Here is a 22,766-nt window from a genome sequence, read left to right on the forward strand (position 1 = left end):
TATTAACTTAGCTCAGACATAATTAAGAAGCTAAATCTACAAAGGGGAAAAATCTTATCTTTTCAAAGACCAACGGTAATACATTCCAGACCCAAAGTTTCAAATCATCTTCACCTGGACAGAACATACTTTTAAATGTTTATAATATTGTTGATAAATATGGATTTGGTACAATGTTTCTAACTAAATAATTATTTGACACCTGAAGGGGTAAAATAAAAGTTTCCTTTTGAAGGAAAATAAATAAAACAGAAGTGTACTGTGGTAAGTAGAAATACCATCTATAACTAAGGACAAGAGCAAGATTGAATTCATTGGCTATGTCTCTGTCATGTACCATAGGCCAATACAGTTCATTACTTTAATTTAAAGCACTATGACAATAAGTTACCTAAGTCCCTCTTATAGTTTGCTCTGTGAGGATCTTTGTAAATCTCAAAAATATTCTAAATTTTCATTTATATCACTATGTGCCTTAGCATGTCTAAGCCTCAGAGCTTGTACCTCTAGAGATGCCATTCTGTTTATATAAACTCATGGTAGTCACACTTGCTATGTGAAAGAGAGGCAAACACTGTATAACATAGATACTAATTTTCAAAAGCAGAACAAACAAAAAACCCACTATGTCACAAAGCTTGTGCTTTGTGACAGTTTGTCACGCTTTCCTGTAATAAAATCACAGTACTAATTAATAGTCTCAATGATAAGGAGCCAGAGGTTTGAAGATTGTTCCGATGTAGTTTAACTTGCCTGTAAAATCAACTTTCTTCTTTCAAGTGAAGCCTTTGGAGGGTGCTTAAATGTTGAGTCCACTGCCCTGAGAGAAGCTACTAACTTTAAACAGCACAATAAGAGAAGGGGCTTTTTGAACCACATTGCCCTTCTGCATTAAAACAGTCCTCTGCAGGCCTACTGAAGAACTTACCAAGAAATGCAACCAGTTGTTGGGTTAAACATATACTTTTGAAAGTTTATTTTTGTGTGTGAGGAAATACCTTCAATTAGCTAGATATTTCATTGGGCTACTATTGTCTCCTCTTGTATCTTGTATGTTATGGTACTCTGTGAACTTTCTCTTCCTCCAGTCATAATATTAAAAATTAATTTTTCGTGTTTTACACAATCTACAGTACTCCTGGTGTGCAATCTTTAAATATTTTTGAGAGGCATAGGGGTGACTTGTATACTACTTGATATATTTAAACTTTAGCTTTTTGGGTGTGGTCCCAATATCTAGTATCTTTTTTTTTCTAAGTATCAAGTCTTTGTTAACCTATATTTTTACTATGGAAAAGTATTCGACAGACTTAAACCTTAACCTAAGTATTCTTATCAGTCCCTGCTCCTGCTTCCTGTGCAGCTGAAACTCTTCAGGATAAGTGAAGTCACCCGCTATCGGTCAGGGGAGCCTAATGCATTTGGGAAGTTGTTTTTGGTTTACTTGTTAATGACCTGGATAAAGTCCAGTAAGGTGTGGAGGAGACACCGGAGGGAAGGAGGGGGGGGGTCTCTCTGAGGAAGCTGTCCCCTCGGTAAATTTGTCCAGATTGATTCGAAAGTTAATGGCCCAGGGATAAAGTCGAGATTTCAAAAACTTGTAATTATTTTATTACTAACATTGGAGGATCCTTTCGGCTCACTTTCTAGCATAGCCCTCCTGAGTCTCAAGGCCAAAAGCTTTGTACATTCTGGGCGGGCAGGAAACGCACGCTGGGATTGAGGCTTGCAGACATCCTGGATCGTGGCTTTTACGCGTGAGTAACGGAGGTGCGCGCGGACCGGAGCAAGGATGAAGTGGCTACTGCGAAGCCAAGGGGAATGGGGGGGAGTCACTAGAGCAGCTCTTAGGGTCGCGCTCCTATTGGTCAGAAGGAAGATCTCGACTTCAAGAAGGACTTTCCTGCTAGCTGGCTTGCAGCCTCCCGGGGGAGCGAGCGCGCAGCAGCCGAGCGTCCCCACCGAGCGTCCTCTTGTAGCGGCGGGGAGAGAGGCAGGGAGCCGCCGCTCCCCGTGTTGTCTTCTCTTTCGTGCAATAAAGAATTGTCATTAGGTTTGCGTATGGCATGTGCCATTACCCCACCGTAAAACTAAAATTAGCAAAATGTCAGGAATGGAAAGATTGATTCACCAAGATGCAATTATCATTTAAAAGTGCTTGATTGAGGTACTGATGTTCAGTGATTTATTCTGCATACCATATACATAATTAAAGTAGTGTAGTGGAGTAATTTATCAATCTAGTTGAGACTGGAGGGGTGAGGAGGGAGCTGCAGTATGTTTGTTTTATTAAAATGCTGCGAGGTTCTAGTCCCGCCCCCCTTTTGCAAGAGTGAAACTGATGATTTCCCCAGCTCGCGAGGAGAGGCAACGGTTTGGGCTGGTTGGGATAGAGAAACGGAAAGGAAAAGACAGCGCCAGGCAAAGGCAAGAATAAAATGAATTGGGGAACGGGGGGAGCACCGGCGTGTACGTGCTGCTTAGAACCCCAGCCCCGAGTGCTCCGTCTTGCTTTCCGCCCCCGCGTCCCCTCCCAGTATCCTTACATTCCCCCCACCCCCCGCTCTTTTACACCACGTATCTAAGGCTGTGAGCTGTTCTCCTTTTCCCATTCGTCTCCTGTCACTTCCTTCCTGGACGCAGTTTTCTGGACGAGTCTGGTTACTTTTAATCCCACCGGCCACAGAGAGCCACTTTCTCCTCCTCTTCCACCTCCTCCTTCGCTTCCTCCACCTTCCTCCTCCTCCTCTTTCTCCTCCTCCTCTTTCTCCTCCTCCTCTTCCAGCGGCTTCGGGGCGCGCGCGAATGCGCAATCCCGCGCGCGCCTCCCCGTTGCCCACCACCCCCCCTTCGCGCGCGCACACACACGCACACTTCGTCTCCAGCTCTCTGCTCGCTCGCCTCGCAGTCACAGACACTTGAGCACACGCGTACACCCAGACATCTTCGGGCTGCTATTGGATTGACTTTGAAGGTTCTGTGTGGGTCGCCGTGCCTGCAGCTTTGAATCAGGTGGAGAAGCACTTCAAGGCTGGACGAAGTAAAGATTATTGTTATTTTTTTTCTTTCTCTTCCTCTCTTTTAAGAAAGGAAAATATTCCAAGGACTAATCTGGTCGGCTCTTCCTTCATGTAAGTACCTCTGACATTTCTCTAAAAGAATAGAAATAGCCTGTGTATTGTCTCTGTAATCTGCACCAATCTCTTCCAGGCACTGGGTCTATCCAACTCCTTTCTGGAAGGCTTAAGTTAAGGCTTGTTGTGCATTCTTTTCTTTAGATTCTACGATTTCCTTGTGTGTGGCTGAAAGTAACTTTTTAGATAGTAGTATCCGTTTGCCATCTGCTATTGAAATCACATCTGACTGTTCCTGTCACATCAGTTTGTTTAAAGTTTCAAGAAGTTAGTTCACGTCATTAGCATGTTTGATAGGGTGGAGAACATAGATCCTGGTGGCTATTAGTATTATACAGACTGTTCTGTGACCTTGTAGTAGCTCTCTTAAAATTTAGCTGTTTAGTTCACTGTGGAAAGATGTTCCTATGAGTTGCCCCCAAAGACTGATTTGCCCTGGGTTTGGATTCTGGGCCACTAGTCCTTGGGATGACTTTAAGCTACAGCAGGGCTGTCTGCCAGGGGCCACCTTTTGTGCATCCTCTTCCCTCACCAAAGTGCAGGCTTGAGAGAGTTTAATTGGTGGGGACAAGAAGTGGTTGCCCTGGCCATGGTAGTCTGTGCATTGCACAGTTCATGTTTGTATTTCAGTATGTGCACTGTTGTTTAGATCAAGGGAAATATTAAGCTATTTAAAGACAAACAAGACTAAGTCACTTAGCCCGCCTTCTGTTTGGACTTTGGATGAAAGTTCCCAAACTAAGTGACAAAGTTGACCATAAAGGAAGTCTATAGAGACAGGGCACATTGCTCATTGTATGATTGGGTATTATGCAAGGGCTTGAGTGCCATGCTAATGTGATTTCCTTTCCAGAGCAAGGTTAGCAATTCTTAAGGAAAATGTTATATCTGAGCCATTTTGTACTATTCTAGATGCTATAGTTATGAACCTTTTCCCTCACATTTTTGAAATGGATGTCTTCTGTATAAAATACTTGGTATGTAAATGCTGACAGTGTATGTAGAATCAGGCTCTGTGCCAATTCTTTAACTGGTCCTCGGTGGAGAATTGCTTTGACACAAAGTGCATTTTACTATTGTTAATGTGATAGTAACTCTAACGGTAACTGCCTTATGAAATGCTTAGTGACTGTATGTATTCTCTAAGTGCTGTAAAGAAACCTCCAGTCGCTTTTCCATCCCTTTTCAGAAGAGTGACACAGCTCTCTTCCACTGGCACCTTGCAATGAAATTGTATTGCAGAGTAAAAAATGTTTGTAAGGGGCATAATAATCCCCCTCCCCCTGGAGACTTGCTAGGACATGAAATGTGACCACCTGTGAGGCACACTTAACCTTTCAGCCATACTGATTTTAGCTTTAAGTGGATCAGCAATTTTCAATTTACAGATAAAATGTCTCATTTAATTTTAAAAATAATGTCAGTTTGGCTAGTCTTAAAAGAAGTTCAACGTGTGTAAGTATGACACAAATAGTATGTTTGTGCAGCTATTGATTCAATTGCAGAAATGCAGGCAATAAACCACATTTTATCATCTAGGATAAGCAGGATATTAATTATTGAGTTTAAAAGTAGTCCTGAAGCAAGTGGATGGTAGGCAAAATGAATTGTCCCTACATCCCATGTCAAGTGGGAAGAACATTCTTTAAATCAATGAGGTTTTGTACTATTTGAAGGATAATACATTCAATCCTGTATCCGATTCAGATCTTTATTCTAAAAGTATTCATTGAAGCATACTTAACATATAACTTTTGTTTAAAATTTGGTACCCTAGGCAAGTTAAAGGGCCAGTAGTTGGCAGTTGTCTTTACTTCAAGTTGTACTGAACTTTATTTTTTAAAAATTGCTGTTCGTATTACTGTGGTTCGCACAGTTTGGGAATGCGTTGTATAGTTCTTACACTCCTTATTAGAAGCAGTGTTTCACTTCATTCCTTCATTATGCTATTTACATCTTAGTTGCTGTGCATGTGAATACATTGAAGAGTAGTATTAAGGTGTGCTATTAATTTAAGATTAATGCTTTTGATATTGGTGGAATAACAAATGACCATATCATAATAAGCAACTTTCCACCCTTTCAAAGTTAGTATGTAATCGTGGTCATTAACTTTCCCAGGCAGAGATGTCAAATAACCAAAGGAAACTTCAGTAACAAAGAGTTGCTATAACTTGCCTTAATTTTTGCTTTATAAACAGGTTAATTTTTTAGAATTTTAGGAAATTTACTCATTCAAATAAACAAGCAACTATCTAATGATTCCTGAAAATTGAATCCTGAAAAAAAAAGTCCAATATATTCTAGTTTTCAAATATTTTTTAGTTTTTCTCTGGCTTTCACCTTACTCTGGTGACTAAGTTGAACGGCATATAGTTATGTCTTTCTGATAAATTATTCATTGTATTTAAATGTCTTTGATAGAGAACTATGCTAAATAACACTTTGGCAAATGTAAGCATTACCTTTTAAAACTCTTCTAATTATTGTAGTATATTTTGTGGGTTTTATTTCCCAACTCTTTGTGCAATATATTTGAGTCTATGAAATCTCAGGAAGGGACAAAAATGGAGAAATATCTTTACAGTAATAACTGTACTATATAACAAAAAACAGTTATTCAACAGAGAGCTAAGATTTTCAGGACATGATTCAAAGCAACGTGGAGAAATGTAGTGTGTAGTTAAAGGTCACAACCTCACAACATGGACTGCAGAATGATTGCTGGGTAATTTCTAAGTTTTTAAAATAACAGCTTTTAGAATAACGCTTCTAAAATAAATGTCTAAACTTTAAAAGCATGCATATTCCTTTTACACATATATAGTAATGGTTTGGACCAAATGAAAGGCTTTATCTCCGATGCTTAGTGAGTGGAACACATGGGAAGAAGAGCTGACTGGGATACCATCTTGAGCACTGTGCCTTAATTCACGGTCGTATGGTTGTTCCTCCATTCGGTAAAGCTAGACTCTTCACTGGGATTTGTCACCTTTAAGAAATCAAACCAGATTACAGAGGCAAGTCACAAAACTGAAGCAACAGCGCTCTGTACTCCTTACAAAAGGCAGATTACACAGTTCACATGTTATTCTGATAGGGCAAAGATAAAAGCTGATTGCTGAGGAACAGCAAGACACTCTGATTCGAAATGATTGCTAGATAAGTCTGCCACGACCCTGTTGCTTCGTCACTCTAAAGAGCCATTCGAACAGCGGAAAACTCAATTTTCAAACCATACACACTCAGTAGTGCTTTTTCGTTGCTTAAATTTTAAGTTCCATCAACTCTCTATGAACAGAAGCAACTTACCTGTTTGTGTGAAGTGGTTACCATAAAGCTTAAAGGAATTAGGCATATTCAGAAGTGTTGTGTAGAATGCAGAGTAGAATTTGCCAAAATTAATATATCCTCATGATATTGAAAAATTGAGCAGAAAATACATAATTGACAATGTCCTGCATGTTGTTCTGTTATCAGGTATATTCTTCATCAAGATGAATAGCTACATAGTTATGATTCAATATATTCAAAACATATCATGATACACCTATCATGATATTGGCAAATATATGTATGTGTTTGTGTGTCTATTTTATGAATGTTATATAAACATCATTTTTTATGAAAAATGGAGACTTTATGGGGACTTTATGGGGACTTTGTTAGAGAATAGTTTTGTTTTACCTGTAGCATTTTTAAAACTCAGACTTACTAAACATTCAACATGGCAGTAATTTCTTGCTTCTTTTAAAATTGAAGTCCTTTTTTACCCTACTGATGCCTCCTAGTGTCTCCCACAATAAAGCACTAATGAGTCATCCATAAATGTAAACATTGTACTTTCATTGCCTACATCTTCTGTGATACATAAAATTAATATTTATGTGTTTAATTTTCTGTGCGTTACTATAATAAGATGGAATACGTTAGTGAATGAGATGTTTCATCTGTGGATTTATGATATGTAGGTTTACTTCGACTTTAACGATATTCTGCTAAGTATAATAAGTTTATACCTTCGTTGAAATTCATGTAATCCTTCCTTATATTCACTATTATTGCAAATGAAAAAATAACAGATCTTCCATTTTGTAGACATGGAAATTAGATAGCTGAGTTTATCATTGAATGGCAGATAAAAAGGTGGTGAAAGAACTCATCGTTTCGTTTAAGAAATCCCCCTCAAGAGACGACAACTTGTTGTTAACTCTATGTCTTCACACATGCAAATTTTTATATGAATACTGCATTCGAAAGGTTAAAAAAATAAGAGGAAAGATAAGTGCATGTTTCTCATAAAATAGCAAAAGAAAAACTTGATTAGGGAGAAAATGTCTCTGTGTGGTAGAAAGAGGTTTACTAGAACATAAGTTCTCAGGACTCAACAGGGCACTATCATGAGATAGACATCAGTGGATGTCAACTTCAGTGCAAGGTTTATGTCCTTAGGCTCATAGCAGCAATGAGTGACATGCTTGCATATTTGTGACTTCTGGCAACTCTGAGTCTACCTAAGACAATTGCTATTTGAATTTATAAGTTTTTTTCTTTAGTGCAGTTATGAAAGGGGACATTTCCCTAATAGCTTTAAATTCAAGTTCAAAACCTTGTAACATCTCTGGGCCTCCTGAGTTGTCACAGTGCCCATGTGCACATCACATTCTTGACTTTCACTGATACAGTGTTCTGAGGACCCAAATGCATATGCTAAACCTGAGCTTAATTAGTTGTTACATTACATGGGGGGGCAGATAGAGGGGAGGGGGAGGGAGGGAGGAAGGGAGAGAGACACAGAGACACACAGAGGGAGAGACACAAAGAGAGAGACAGAGGGAGACAAAGAGACAGAAAGACAGAGGGAGAGACACAGAGACAGAGGGAGATAGACAGCCCTGATTAAAAAGTATACAGAATATTAGCAAATTTTGCCTATTGATTATTTTGTCCTAAGTTGGTCAGTGATACAGTGTCATTACAACGCTTTGCTTGTTGGACAAATTTCAAAGAATGTAAAGGGTGTGTTCCTGTCATTTAAGGAAGCAAACATCTAGGAAGGGGTGGGCCTTTCCCACAGGAGCCGCATTTCTTCCCCTGGAGAATTGAAGCAAATCTGTAGTATGTAAGAGTCTGGCCCATGAGAAACAGAATGATTTGTAATGATCTGCTCTCGTTAGTGAGCAAAGAAAACCAGAAAGATATTTTTCCCTGAAAATCAGCTCTTGTCTGCCGCTTAATACCCAGTGCTAAAAACGACCATAAAACAAAACAGAGCAAAGAAACAAACAAAGAAATCAACATTTTTAGTGTTTGTGCTCACAACCAAAGCACATTGAGATAATTTTGATAACTTTACTTTGTGTATAGTACTAAGACATAGAAATCAAAGATGTTATAGACATACATTTTCCAGCCCTATTGTGAAGCTATGCAAGTAGCATTACTATCCTACTTCCTTGTCAAAAATAGTAATGTCTATGACAAAGGATACTGCAGTAAAATATAAGAATATTGAAGGGCAATCTGACATAATATTATTTTGTACTTCTGGCTCTGACTGTACAAAGAGAAGGCATGTTGTGTTAAGAAAGGAGTTTATGTTACCTGTTATATAAACTCGGTTTACCCTCATTGGCTAGTGACATTTGCTTTCACTACAATGTATCTTCTATACATTTCTATTGCAAAATCCCAATCTCTGCTACTTTTTTATTTTTAAAATACAATCAGTGTAAACAAAATTCAGAGTGCACATGAAAATAATGAAAATACAATGAGGGCATTGTACAGGAAATCGGTATCATGGCAAGAGATAAAGGCAGTAAACTTGTTACAAAGAAAATCTGTAGGAAATAGTACTCATTAATAAGGGACACCTTTGATAGACTTTATTAATTCTTAATGCAGAAAATTTGAAATGAATGAAACAGTGCTGTTCAGCCTGCTTATTGCATGGCCGTGCAAGGCTTCAAGCAATGGCTTAAATAAAGTCCCTTCAACTTGTGTGAGCCACTGAGGAAGCAAGCTTTGAAGCAGTCTCTAGTGGGAACCTGATTTGTCCAAACTGCATCCTTGAGAGTCTCTTGGTTTTTCTTCCTGCACCTTGTGATACATAAGATACATATGAAGATGTCGTACATACGTCGTTTACAGATACTGTGCGTTTCTAGCCTGTTGAATTTTAAAAGTGTTAGATATGCTTCTTTGTTAGAGGATATAAACTGCCTAAAAGAAAAACAGCTTAAAACTGCATGTATTTTTAAAATATTTCTGTAATCTTTTCAACAAGTTAAAATGATAGCAAGAGAACACAACCATTCTCCAAATCCCAAATATTGGCATCTTTGGTTTAAATATGCTCAGTTTTTATGAAATTAGGCAGTAGATTTGTCAATGTAAATATAAGGAAATTTGCCTAGTAGGGTAGTAAAGTTGACTTTCATTTCTTAGCTCCTAGTTAATTGTTGACCCTGCATAAGGTGTATAAGACGCCGTTCTGGGAAGCTGATGTTTTTAATGGAACTTGAAGGCTTGGGATCTCTTTATAGTAATTTTGAAGATGTGGTTACTTAGCTGAAATATTCACTGAACCATTTTATTTTTAGAAATCATGGTCACACAAGGAAGGCTTTATAGGACTGACTACCTAATTGCAGTCAACGATCTCTCTAATGAATGAACACACACAGAAGAAAACATATTTTAAGAATATAATGGCCCTATATTTTTTTTAAATTGCCACACTTTTTATATCAGAACAAAACATATGTGTCTAAGCAGATGTTTTAAGTTATATCTTTCATGTAGGTGAGTCTGGAAATGTATGAATTGACTTAAATGGCTTTGTGGGAAGGTAGTTTAGGGAATTTAAAAAGGAAGCTTCCAGTTACTGTAGTTTCAACTCTTTCTTAAAAAAAAAAAAGATGGTAGTTACACTCAAGATAAAGAAAGAGAAATAAACTATTTTAATTCTTTTTAATATATACATAGTTCCTGGGGACGAGCTGATTTTTATTCTTGTGTATGCAGGGCAGGTACTGGCAATGGGCTACAAAATGAAAACTTGCTGGCTGCCAACCAGACACAGTGCAGAGCATCACATCATAAATTTCCCTCCCCTGTCGCAGAGTGACTTCAGCCCTAAGCAATGTCCTTCTCCTTCAGCATAGGCTGAGCAGCAGAGGGCCTCCTTCCTGAGCAGAGGCGTTGGGAAAGGAAAGGCGCAGTGTTTCCCTTCTGCGACTTGAAAACTCTGCCTCTTCAATCACTAAGGCACGAACTGCAAACTGGATTCAGTATGTTTCCTTTTTCTTCCCATGTAGCCATTCATTTCCGGTTTAGAATGAATGAAACAATAGGTGTGAATTATGAAATGGGACTGCCTTCCACCCTACCCCTACCTACATAGTGCATGAAGGCCTGATCACATATCTATGGGGCTTTTTGTTGTTGCACAAAGAAAAAATACAATGCTTTCTTTTCACTGCAATGTATGCATTATATTGCAGATGGACCACATCATTTTGTGATGCACATTAACATCAGAGGTGGGGTGGTTTTTTCTTCCTATCAGAGGAAATAGCTGCTCCATCACAACATGTGATTCTACCTTGATTTTTTTATTGATAAACATTCAATAATTAGGCCAAATTACAGAGTATAAAGAGAAAACATGTGTAAGTGACTTGATCAATATCACGTTAAGTAAGTTGATTTCTAAACATTTTTAATTCTTGCATTTGGAATTGTGGTCTGAAACATCTACTTCTCTTTGGCACATAAAGTAACAAATGTTTAAAAGTAGCTTGTAATTGCTAGTTACACTTTGAACCTTTACCAATGGGCTTCTTTTCTTTAAATCCTATTAAAAATAATTTCTGGCTGCCAGAGCAGTGAGCACTCATTTGTGAGAGGTGGGGTCTGATTATTGCCAGCACACCTTTCTAAAACTAGCCTTCACCTTTGGAAATGTATTAAATGGGACCCTTCAGGAGAAAGTGTTACTACATAATAAATATTTGTTCCACCTTTATTTTTAAACTAAATTATTGCTTTCACAATGTTCTAACAGAGTGTAAGTCTTAGTAACAAACTAAACCAATTATTAATTACATAAATAACATTTACTAAGCACCCCAACAAGTAAATATAACTTTATGTTCTTTTAAAATAGATAAATTGTATTATTTTTAATTTTATTTAGATGTCAAGGGTAATTATTTATCTGCAAATACTGGTACGTACATTTTTGTGAAAAAGTATGAAAACAATAATGTAACATATCACTTTAGAAAAAGTAAAAGGAATGTCATGAGAATATCTGTGGGCTAGAGCTGTCTAGCAGGAGAGAAGAAATACTGAGCTCTGACGTATATGTTATAAATACACATAGGAGTAAAGTTTAGCCATCCCATTAAATATTGTGTGAACCTTTGATATTGCTTTAATTTAAAATCTAGGCTGAGATTTCTTTGTTTTCTTGGGATAGTCCAAAATGGTAGGAGTATCTAAATCATGCCTCCTATAAACATTGTTCCACCCACTGTCAAGTTTCAATTGTGGACATTTTAAATAGAAAATACACTATCTTGGTATGTAAATATTAAACAATTTATTCTTCATTTTAAAGCCTGGATCTCTTAGAGTTGCACCTAGTAGGTAGTTTGCCCCATCAAGCATTTTAGACATTTGAACTTCATTAACTAATAACTTCTTCAAAGTGTCTGATTTCCATGCATGTGAGAGGAAGCTTACTGGGTTGTCAGCCTTTTAGTAAAGGTTTCTTTGGTCAAGGATGTAGCTCTTCTCTCCCTGCTTCGATAACTGTTAGGAAGTCAAAATATATAAAACCAGACCTAATTCCATCTGAATTACCTCTCCTAACTGAGTAAAAGCAGCAAAACTACAGGTTTGAAAAAGTGAGTGTGCAGGACTTTAATTATTGAATTTATTGAAAGCCATTTAAAGTTGGTATAGGTCAGTGCTTAAGGAAACACTGTTGCCTACATTTTCCTTGCACATTTGCATTTTTATCCCTTTACACAAACAAAAGCAATTGCCACAGTTACTTGAATAGACTTCCAAGGGCCCACCTGAGTTTCCCAGTCCCTAGCATCACTAGCTCCTTCTGACTTATTGGTCCAGAAGGCAGTGCTGCTCAGTGTGAACGGAATGCGAGTGAGCACTGTATGAGCCATCTCCCTCTGTTCTTTCATGTAATAACTCAAAATAAACAGTCGCAGGGATTCTTGACTTCATCTTTTTCCCTTTAAAAATATTTATTTTGAACTTCCATCTGACCTTCCTTCTTATAGATAGATAGATAGATAGATAGATGATAGATAGATAGAAATACAGATACAAATAGATTGATATACTGACATATATACATATACATATACACACATATACATGATTTGGTATTGTGAAAGTATGCACTTCTAATTTCTTTGTCTATACTTGGGTGACTGTAGAATTGTTTCAAGTGTTAAGTTATTTGCTTACACCTGAGAGATGTGTGTGGTTCAACATAGGATGCTATCATGTCACAAAAGAGCTCCTAGCACTGATCTTGAAAGTGTAAGAACTATAGCTAGTGTCTTTGTAAGGAGCTACTGTGACGTTAAACTCAGTGGACAGCACAGCCACAGCAACAAGAACAGCTTCATGAGCACTCAGAAGATGAAACATTTATGGAATAAGCTAAAAGAAATTACAGCTTTTGTCTGACTCTATGAAGTGTGTGCATGCATATGTGCAGGTGTGTGTGCATACACGTATGTGTGTGTGTGTTTACACATGTGCACAACTGTGTTTATGAAGTGGTGAGTGGAGATGGAAATGACAGAATACATGAGAGACACAAAGCATGAGGGGGTGAGAATGAAATCTGAAAGAAGGAGAAAATCATTTCAGCAAACACAAAGTGTTTAAAGAACCTATTGCCACATTCGTTTGCTGTGACTTGATCATATATGCTCACATTGTTATATACATTGTGGGCCTACAGACTGTGGTGCATGATCATGGGAGAAACATGTTCAACTAGGTTCAAAATCTAACCAGCAGTTTATTGGCCTGTGTTGGAAGACAGGTTATCTAACCTCCAGAAAACCTCAGACCAGCATCTGTAAAATGGGTGTGCTTGTGTGTGTGTGTGTGTGTGTGTGTGTGTGTGTGATACTATCCACCTCTTCAAGTTTTTCTCAAGGTTAAGTACATAGAAAAGCATTATGCAGGCATCTAATGAATGTTGAGTTGTTATTAAATTGCTGTAATACCACTGAATTTTAACAATTTTATTTCTGACTAATGATGATCAATTAGCAATGCTTGAATAATTTTTTAAATATATTTAGACCATTAAAATTGGGTCACTATCAGGTCAAATCTCATGTCTGAATTCTGTTAGGTCAATTTATATGATTATTAAATACAATATATCTTTCTCCAAGAAAAGCAAAACATTTATAGATCAGATGTTACTTTCAGAATTAGAAATGGGTCCACAGAAATAAAAATAATTACATCCTTGACTTTTAAAAGTAATTTACTTTAAGTTTTGACTTTAGATGGATTATTGTTTAATAATAATAGTTTCATTGGGATTTCAGTTCAAGAAAAGAGACAGGTGCACAGAATTAGAAGTACTTTGTGACAGCAGGCTCTAAGAATTTTTGAAGTCTTTCATTTGCTTAAATCAGTACTCCCCTTTGAGAGGTCTATCAGCTCGTCTTGGTTTTTTTTGTTTGTTTGTTTGTTTGTTTGTTTTGTTTTGTTTTTGTTTTCTATTTAACAATTTGGTTGTATGTAGTGATCGCATCACTTGTGAAGAATGAGTGGTACTGTAGTCATCTTTATGTCCGTGGCAAGTGTGCTTAACCTATAACAGTTGTTGTATGGCGCCTGCTGAGTAAGAGTTGGAGATGTTTAATCGTAAAGATAAAACATACTTTTCTTTGAAGAGTTAAATAATAAGTAATTACATTTTTACAATCCTAAGTTGCGTGAGTAATTATTAACTCTAATTTTAGTTTACCTACCTTGGACAGTGAACAAATAGACTCAATTTAAGTATTTTCATTCACATGAGAAGAAATATAAAACATAGAAAATGCAGAATTTTACTCATGACTTTAGCATTTGACCTATAAAAGACACATTAAGGAAAATTTGATAAAACTTAGACTATTTCTGGTGTAAGAAACTAGTTTCCTTCTTTTGGTTGTTTTTATTTCCACTTAATTTTTCAAAAAAAATCATATTTTGATAGTATGTAATGTTGACAAAGCTTTCCCAGTATATACAACCTGGGGAGTTATGTCTGCTTGAAATAGTTCTCCTGCTTTTGAATAATGAGCCTCTGGTGTGCACCTTGCATTTCAGCTTTCTTTTCTAACCTTGTCTTAATGCCTGGATAAAAGAGTGCTCAGCGCAAGGAATACTTGCCGAGTGGACTTCCCTGTGGTAAAACAGCATGGACAGCTCCCAACACTGCAATCAAGGACGCTTCTAAAAGCTTTAATTTAAAAATAATAATAATAATAATAAGTCTGCATGAAGATGATGGAGCCCTCTAAGGCATATGGGCTTAGAGAATTATTCCCATCTGCAGCCCCCTCCCCCTGCTTAGTAGCCCTTTCCAGGGTTATGATTACTGGAAAATGGCTGTTAATCACCAGGGATTTTTTTTTTTGACTGCAGCTGCTTCAGTCAGACTCCTAATCTATTAAACAACTTTGTCTCCAGTTTAAAATTTGCATTGTATACTGTATAGAATAAATTGTCATTGTAATCAGAGCATCCAAGAGAACTTCCAGATATGATTTATAGCGGCACGTTTGTTTGTATGTATAGACCTCTCTTCTGCTATTGAGCCAACTGTTTGAACAATACTGTGGGTGATCAGCATAAAATGAAATATTATAGCATTATTGAGCGCAAGCGCCACTTACAATAGTCACATTAACAGAGTTTAAATTGAGGCATCCTTGGCACTTGACAGAATAATACACAATTTGAAAACTTAACTCAGATATGTAAATTTTCACTTGAACCTGAAAGAATATTTTTTTGAAGTTTAGTGAGCTTGTACCAGATCACTAGGTCTCTTTGTCATCATTTCTGCTTATTACATTTGACATAATTTTAATAAAGAATCCACTGCCAGAGTCAACATTCAGTGCTAAGAGAGGACACAACAGCACTGACTTACAAAGGATTCTTTTAAAACGCATTCTTACATGTAAAATTGACAGGCTACAAGAAGTGGTTGGACGATGTTCATCATGCTGGAAAGAATGTTTCAATTAAAGTTGAGCACTTTCTCTTCCAGCTCTTTTTTTTTCTCCATTTTTTATTTGCTGTGCCAAGGTATCCATGTGCGTTTTTCCACTGTCATCTGGCTCGTTCCCAGCAGATGCACACAATCTGTTCCGCTGTCACTAACAGGGTTCGGTTTATGAAAAGAATGTGTCAGAACATGCCACTGTAGCCACTTTTACAGGTTTTTAAAGAGTAACTGAGAATATATGCATTGCCCTACTTTCTTCGTCCTCATCCCTAAGATCTCCAAGAAACTTTTATAATAAACCAAAAGCTTGCTTTCAGATATTCTTAATCAAATATTTACTTTTTATTGAAAATAAAATCTTCGAAGTTCAAAATTGTCTTTAGTGGTTAAATTTAAGAGCAGATTTTTTATGAGAGTGTTTCAAATAAGCCAAAGATGGTTTTGATAAAATTATCAAATTTCCAATTATGGTTATTTCCTGCATAATTAAGTACAAATCTACTCTCATACTAGACTTGAGACTACTATTCTACTAAGCCATAGCTTTATTTAAATTACATATTCTTTGATAGATTAATAAAGAGATGGTCATAACTACTAACTGTTTAGTTTAATAGACAACATTATTATGTTAATCCCAAAGTAGTTAAACTATCAAATACATTGCCATGCTTTAGAGAGACAGTCACATTCCAAAGAACACTGGGATATTCTGTTTTACATTGTGTGCTCACATTTTAAATAAGTACTTTTTTCTGAATGCAATTCTTGTTCATTAAGGTTTCTTTATCCTCATTAACTATTCTCAATAAAAATTTTAGGTTCATGTTGTCTTCAATGAAATTAATTTTTCTGCTTTTATATGAATTCTTAATGGACATTGCATACATACCTAAATTAATGAACTTAATATATAGTAGTATTTTAAGTTTTATGTATATATATTGCAGGTATATTCATATGCAAATAGTTACTGGACAGTAGTTATTTTTTTTAAGATTTTGTGGTATTAAATATCCTTTAGAATTAAGGTCTCAAACATTATGTGAATACTAATTTTAAGTTGTTAAAACAATTTTCTGACTTGAGTAACAACTTAAATCTCAGGGAACTCAGACTTTTTAAGTCAAAGTTTAAAAGTCACATGACCCAAAAATAGAGATTCAAAATTGTATAAAGAAATGATACTATAAATGATTGTTGATAAAATATATATTTAGAAAAACTACCTTTGGATTTCTTCAACAGGAAATTTTATGAAGTACATTTCAGGTGTCAGAAGTCTTTATATTAAAAAGTTGATACCATTCCATAGAAAACTCTTGTAGAATAAATTAAAATGTTTTAAAACAGTTCTGCACATTTTAACAAGAAAATAACTTACAGTTGGAACTCATTGGCACTGCTATTACAGCATATAAATGAATTGCTAAACTATCTCTATAGAATTAAACCAGACAACTGTTAAGTTTTCTTAATTCTTAAAGTAAAAGGCATCTTACTATTCTGTACTTAAATGTTGATTTATGCACGCTTATCATAAATAGATTTTATAATGTTTTTGATGAGCATAGCACACATATTTAAGATGTGTCATAAAAGCTGGGCACAGTAACATGTGTGTGCTATTGAGAGGTGAGACAAAGGATCAAGTTCAAGATCAGCGTGGGCTACATAGCAAGTCTGCAGATGAGAGCAGAGGAAGGGAGAGGGAAAGGGAGGGGAGAACAGGGGAGGGGAAGGAGGTAAGGAGAGGGGAGGGGAGGGGAAGGAAAGAAAGGAGAATAAAAAACTATTAATTCTAGGCTTAATTATTTTATTTCCAACATTTTAATTAACTCATAATTTTGCATGTCATATGACCTCACATTCTATTTAGTGGGTACGTATATTTCTTGGGGTTTGGTGGCCCTGATATTTGTATTGGCATAAAGAGCTGAGAATCATGGGTGAACTAATAAGAGGTGTTTGGCTGAGTCCCATGGAATGGCCAGTCCTTTCTCTTCACCTGTCAGAAGTCACTTGGAGAACTGTTGTCAGTTTTGATACAGACTTGGACTAACCACTGCCGATGTTAAGGAAGGGGTCATGAAGATACAGAGTAATTAGATTTCAAGACAAAACTCCATGTATGAATTTAGGCATCCTAATTTGTTAATCCTAAAATCTTCTATACATCACTCACAGCATAGAAACAATCTTAAAAGTCGTTAGGGAGAAAAAAATTTACTCTTTTTAGCATGATTCACAGAAGTTGGATAGTCACAAATAAGTTTTGCCCAGTGAAACACTGGGTTCTCAAAAAAAAAAGATAAGCCTTTCTTTAAAAAATTAATGCCTTCCTCTAAAGAAGTAATCCGATTTCCAATCTAACTCAATTCTTAAAAACTAAAGCAAGTATACTTTCCAACGTAAATTACTTTCTGGTTACTGAGATGAGCTTTGGAAACATTTCATCTTATAAAATACTTTGTGAGTTGCTTCAGATTCCAACAAGGATGAATACTCAGCTATCTAACAAGAGTGGGAAGATGGCCCTTCCAACACATAGAGGGACACCTTTCTCTGTGGTTAGGATGTGATGCTTCATTTGCATTTGCTTAGTCATGGGTCTTTTTAGAGCAAAGATAGATCATTTTTGTAAAACTGTCCCCATAATATGTATTATTCATAGAATAAGAAGGCCTTCAGTCTCATTGCACAAACACATTAAAGACTCTTTCTGCACAAATAAAAGGCTGGGCAGCAGTGACCAGAAAGCTTCCCACTAAGATTGCTCTAGAGACTTTCAAGACAGTTGTATTCCTTTTTCCATCTGCCCTGACATATGTTGCCCAGTTGGTTTTCAATACTTGTTGGCTTGGTTGAGTGAAGTAGGACTGATCTATAAATGTAATTGATACTTTCAACTGTGACTTAGAAATTCTGACTCTACTTTTCTCTCCTGTCACTAGCCAAGGTGTCTCTAATAACTGGTGTAATGTTTAGGCTGTGTCAACAGTTTGCATTGCTAATTTACAGGAGCCATGTATTGTAGTTGTTGGTGGTAGTAATAAAATAGCCAACAATTTTGGAGAACTTACTCTTAAGTACTGTACTAAGATCTTAAAACTCTGTAAGTTCATTTCTTTATTTATTCTGCAAAACTTAATACATTCTTCCGTATTACTGCCTTTATCACATTATAGGTGAAGAAACTGGTCCAAACCCTTTTAAAGTAATTTACCTAAGGTTATCTAGTAAGGGCAGCACATGAATCTCAAACCATGGCATTTCCAGAGCCCATTATCTTACATACTGCGCTAAGCAAGACCCTTCATTCATCATACCTGTTAGGTAAGAAAGAAGGGCTCGTCTATTACAGCTGAAATTTTTATGGCTGGTCAGGGGAAACTATTCAGTAATTCCACAAAAACATAAGACATATGCACGTGATCTTTCTAAACAGAAGAGAAAGAAATATTAGTGTGACATATATTTCTATATTCATAAACTGAAGGAAGAGCATTTCTGCTGACCATTTGACAGACCTGTTTTTACAAGCAGTGTCTTATTACTGTTTGTGAAACATACTTTACAGTTAGTGTGATCCTGACTGACCTGTGAATGTGTAGCTTTTCATCATTGTCTACTGATTTCTACTTTGCTTTTCATCTCTTGAGCTGCTCCCCATCTAAATGTCACTTCCAACAATTATTGTAATTTAATATTTTTATTTATTTAAGGATTTGAGTTATTAGACAAAGTCTATAATGGATAGAAAATAAATTTCAGGAATTATTTAGTTAATTGTATTAATGTGGTGCATATTCTGGGAAATTCAAATTAAAACACACGTTCTAAGTGTTTCTTTGTAGTTTAAAAAGAGAACACACACACACACAAATCCTTAAACCAGTAGTAGATTTGAAATAAATAGTGACAGCTTAGGATTTCTTACATTTAAAAATTAATATATATTGTTTATTCACCCAATGTGGCCTTTAAGTGTTAGACGAAGTGATGCTGGGCCGAGTGAAGGGACTTTGAACGTGGAAAAGGAGCATTTACTCGATATTTCTTTACTGTTAGCAAATAGTGTGAACTTTCTTTTCTCTAAGAAACAGGGGTTTTTTTGACAAAAGTATTTCCATCATGTAGATGGAAGTGAGGACAGAGTCTGGTGAGGTCAAGTGGTACTCAGATATTTCTGCATTACCCAGTGTATCAGCTTAGGACTTCAAAATTAATAGCTACAGTATTTTTAGTGTCATGGGTTGCCTGCTAGGATTTCACAGCTCATGCTAACAACTACACTTGCTTCTGCTTTGTTTCTGTTTTGAAGAGAAAGAAGTGATTGTCTTAGCAAGAAAACAAGAAAAAAAACCCTATGTTCTCTGTATTTAAAAATGCTTTTGTTATTAATGTCTTTTGAAGGTTTGGGTGTTGCATGTTATTTGGGATTAATATGCTACAGAAATAAGTATCCCCCTGTATCATTCTGGTGCCTGCTGGCAGAGTGGATTTGGTCTGTGTCAGTCACTAGTAATGTTCAGCGCTCACTCTTTACAACAAAACCACCAAGGCAAGTAGCTGCCTCTGTTTCCTAAAACAATTTAGACTAAATGCTTTGTCTTTCGCTTTTAGAACCTTCCAGTTATAACACACACTCTTAAGATGCCATGGACTATTAAATTTATTTTTAGAATTTACTTGATTTCTAAATATATAGGAAAGAGTAATCTATCATAAAGAATTTAAATTACTGAAAGCTTGAGGAAGCAGTCATAGTTATTGGATAACTGTATAAAAGATAGTTACATTAAAGTTATTAGCAATAGTTCCAGAGCAAGACTAATATGGGTTACCTCCTTTTAAAAGAGTTTTCAAAAAATTTGATCATCCAAGGACTAAAATCATCAAATAATTTCTCATAAGCAGAGTCATTCAAAATGTGTATGACAGAGTTGATCTTGGGTGTATGTTTAGAAAGAAGGGTTGAACATGAAATTGTCTTTGTATAATTAGTTTAGGTAATAAGATCTCAATCCTGACTAGATAAGAAGCTTTTCAAAAACATGATACCCAGATCCCACCTCCAGATTTGGATTAAGTTGAGGTGCCATCTGTACATTGTGGTTTTTTAAGCTGCTTGGGTGGTTTTTATGTAAAGACTGGCTTAAGAATTCCTAGTTAAATGATAAATATGGATTTTAAACTTGGGCATGCAACTCAGAATGGAGACATTCGGAAACTTACAGAAACATATAAACATATTATTTTGGGCCCTGTCCCTACATTGTATTCTCCAGCACTTGCTCAAGAACACCAACTATGAATATTTAATGTGTCAGTATAGTCAGAAGATGGCAGAGGGTGACTTCTGTGCATTAGAGGTACAGAGGTGAACGGTGACAACTCTGATCATGAAGAAATCAGTCTCATGAGCAAATGAAAATGCCAAATGAAATTAGAAATCCCATGTATTCAACATTGGACTACAGGTTATGTTAAAAGTGAAGACAGAGCTGTGTGATGGAGTGCTCGACTCTTTCTATGTATAACTGCTCAGGTTAGTCTTTGGTAGAGGTGGAACACCCAATGTGACATTTAACTGATGAAACCAAACCCTGGTGTCAGCCTGGAAAAGGGAGTTTGGACAGCCAGTGCTCCCGAGAAGACAAAGGGTCACATGTGAGTTTTTATGACGGGCCATATTCTCAATTATGCTTTTCCATTTTAAAAAGCTGTTCAGGCCTTGCCTATGACCTTAGTTTCTTTTGAGTTTCAGGGAACTAATGAAGCTGTGAAGACTGCCGGAAGTAGGACAAGCGTGGCTAATCCCTTTCTGTTCTCTGGTATGCCACAAAACCCTCCCTGTTGGGGATCTTGATAACTTGGAGGACTGTCCTCCCACTCCTGCCCTAGTTCCTAGACACAGCTGAAAGGAAGGGTGCCTGAGCCTGGTACTCCTCTGCAATCCCCTGCTTTGTCAAAGGATATAGAGCAGGTTATGAACAAGAGAGAAAAGCACCAACAGAGAGATGCCCCCAAGAATCCTTATACAAAGGAACTCAACTTTTATCTCATACAAAAAGTAACATTTTCTTTTCTCTTGCTCTAAAAAAAAATAAAATAAAAAATAAAGTACTAAAAAGATATCTTCAGGAGAAGAATCTTGTATCTGTTACAGGAACCCTTAAAGATATTCTAGCAGAAGGGAATCTGTTTTTTTGATAGCTAATTCAATTTCTTACTTTTAGATACTCTTTTTAATTTATTTGGAGATTATAACATAATTATATAATTCCTTTCCCCCTTTTGCCCTCTAAAATCTCTCATGTACATGTCCTTGCTATCTTTCAAATTCATGGCGTCTTTTATATTTCCTTATTAATACATATGCTATATTATTACTAATATGTTACACATTTTCAAATATATAAATACACTGTGCTCACTCTGTATTGTAACTTGCTTGTGTGTTTTCAGGACTGTCCACATGGTATTGAATAATGAATTGTTCTTCCTTAAAAAAGATCCTATCTCTTGCTCCCCACACTCCTTAGTTACCTACAGTCCTTTGCCTGGGGTTAAGATCTCGTAAACTTTCCCATCCCTATTAGCTTGTCTATGGATGTCATCCTTGTTATGTGCTGTTTACGTACTGATGATGGATTTCTTAGGTGAGAATAAATCTTTAAGAGAAAATTATGGCCTTAAAAGATACAAAGACTACTGGACTTGGTTAGTACACACTAGCAAATATAAATACAAAGTATATACACATACACATACAAACACAAGCACCGCATATATAGAATGAAAGAACATGACAATAAAAGTATAGATATAATTTTACTTAGAAAAAATGTTTTATTCTGCTATAGAAATCATTACCATAAAAAAGGCAGGCTTAGAGTTAAGAAAGCCAGGGCTTTCCATGATTGTAACTTGCAAGTCCATTGAGAATTGATCAGACTCTCCAGATGGACATTTTCTCTCATCTCATGCAAAAGCTGAATAACTTTTCCAGGTGAATCAGCTCACAAATGAATTAGCTAATAACTTTATCAGTCCAAGTGAGATACTGATAAATCAGATGTGTCCTGTGGTGTTACCTTTCTGAGCAAGTTTAATACAAAAGATTTTCAATCTAGCTTTGTGTTTGAATATCTTGGAGTTCTTAAGAGCTATCAATACCTGGAAACCAGCAACTACAATTCTGCATGATAAGTCAACAAGTGATAAATTGATAGATCCCTGTGTTTTAAAGTGACCAAAGAAATTCAAATACAAAGCCAGAGTTAATAACTACTGTTAACATATCTTTCAAAAACTTTCAAATGTTGAAGCATCTT

At 36.4% G+C, this 22,766-nt stretch overlaps 1 protein-coding gene across 7 annotated transcripts in view; it reads left to right on the forward strand.

The window, feature by feature from the left end:
- Positions 1-2,915: 2,915 nt before the first annotated feature.
- Mef2c (myocyte enhancer factor 2C) overlaps positions 2,916-22,766 on the forward strand; it is a 143,147-nt gene continuing 123,296 nt past the window's right edge. For all 7 annotated transcript variants that reach the window (XM_028760069.1, XM_028760075.1, XM_028760074.1 and 4 more), the window contains exon 1: positions 2,916-3,131. The gene's annotated coding sequence lies outside the window, so the exon portion shown is untranslated. The remainder of the gene's footprint in view (positions 3,132-22,766) is intronic.

Source organism: Grammomys surdaster, unplaced genomic scaffold (genome assembly GCF_004785775.1).
Source record: "Grammomys surdaster isolate TR1022 unplaced genomic scaffold, NIH_TR_1.0 126391, whole genome shotgun sequence".
NCBI lineage: Eukaryota > Metazoa > Chordata > Mammalia > Rodentia > Muridae > Grammomys > Grammomys surdaster.